General features: G+C 41.9%; 1 pseudogene; it reads left to right on the top strand.

Annotated features, from left to right (window-relative positions):
• Positions 1-19: 19 nt before the first annotated feature.
• On the top strand, positions 20-1,545 carry LOC145718984 (vomeronasal type-1 receptor 3-like; annotated as a pseudogene).
• Positions 1,546-1,868: the final 323 nt, after the last annotated feature.

Below are 1,868 nucleotides of genomic sequence, written 5' to 3' on the forward strand. Positions count from 1 at the left end.
AAGGATAATTATCTGGCTTAAATAAATGAGTAGATGGTGACACCATTTACAGGACAGATTCAAATGGAGGATCAGATTTGGGGATGTAGTATAAGTCCAGTAGAAGGAGGATAATACAAGGTGGATTCAATTCAGGTATATTGAGTTTGAAACACCTGTGGGATGTAAGGAAGTAAAGATGTATGCAGTTGAATATATAGGTCTAGAACTTAGAGCTATAGGTAGGGGTTTGGGAATTATCAGTTTTTCCTTGTGACCTAGCAACAGGATATCCACTTCCAGTAGATGTGCTAAGTATAAATAAAGAGAAATATTCATAATTCAAAAGTTGAATATGTATTCCTTGCAATTTTAGTTAGATAATCTTATAACATGTATATTTTTTTTTGCATTTCCATTTAACTTTATTAATGCATTATAATGGCAGACAGGATGGCAATGAATTATAAAGATGGTACACTGTATTCTTGTTGTCTCCTTCCACATATTCATTTATAAAGTACATATTCATTTTATACCCATTATGTGTCAACTGTATTTTTGACCAAGACAGGCATGCTTCCTAAATTCATGGACTTTATATTCTGATGGGGAGTCAGAACATAAAAGTAAATAGAAATACAAAGTAATAATATGAAATTGGTGTCCATGACATGTTCTCCAAGTCGAGTCTCCTGTGGAATATGACTGTGTCTCCCTTTTCAGGAGAAGAAAAGGTCCTAGAACTAAGAAGAGTCCTCATGCTGGTACTAACAGCCTACTCTTCAGGCCACCCTGAAGCACTCACCATGTCTTTTCATAACAATACCCTAAGAACCACAGGGGAAGAGGCTCTGAAAACCATCTTTTTCTTACAGATTGGGGTTGGATCTTTGCCAGTGTCCTCTTCTTCTCCCATAAGGTCCCTCCAATCTTGCATGGATACAAGCAGAGGCTCTTCAACATGATTCTCACCCACATGGCTGTAGCCAATCTCTTGGTTCTTCTCTCCACTGGGATTCCACTCACAATGGTGGCTTTTGTCTTTAGGCAACCCCTGTCCACTCTTGGGTGTACACTTGTCCATTACATCCACCAAATGGCTTGGAGCACCACCTTGTGCTCCACCGGTGTCCTGAGCACCTTTCAGTGTGTCGTTCTCTTCCCCAGGACAGCAGGGAGGATGAACCCCCAAGGTCATTGGTCCTTCCTGATCATCTGCTGGATCTCCAGTGTCTTAATTAATATCTATGTTCCTGTGAAAGTTACTGGTCTACAGGACACATACAACCATACCCACGGCAAATGGTTTTGCTCATCCTTAGCTCCTAATACAAGTGTTGTCTTCTTGTGGTGCATCTCTGATGCCGTGTTTATGGGCCTCATGGTCTGATCCAGTGGCTCGACGGTGCTGATCCTGCACAGGTATCACCAGACAGTGTCGTATATTCACAGCCCCAATGGTTACCACAAATTCCCCCAGAGACCAGAGCCACCCATACCATCCTGATGCTGGTGACCACATGTGTTGTCTTCTACATGCTGAATTCCATTTTTGCTTTTTATGTCATTACTTTATTTTTTTTTAAAGATTTTATTTATTTATTTATTTGAGAGAGAGAATGAGAGACAGAGCACGAGAGGGAAGAGGGTCAGAGGGAGAAGCAGACCCCCCGCTGAGCAGGGAGCCCAATGTGGGACTCGATCCCGGGACTCCAGGATCATGACCTGAGCTGAAGGCAGTCGCTTAACCAACTGAGCCACCCAGGTGCCCCAGTGTCATTACTTTAATAGGCTCTTATCTATGGTTGATGCATACTTCTCATATTTTGGCTTCATGTTTTCCTACTATTGGTCTCTTACTGCTGATCCTTAGGGGTTCTATAGCT

Source organism: Leptonychotes weddellii, unplaced genomic scaffold, assembly GCF_054177405.1.
Source record: "Leptonychotes weddellii isolate Sample4059 unplaced genomic scaffold, ASM5417740v2 HiC_scaffold_27083, whole genome shotgun sequence".
Taxonomy (NCBI): Eukaryota; Metazoa; Chordata; class Mammalia; order Carnivora; family Phocidae; genus Leptonychotes; species Leptonychotes weddellii.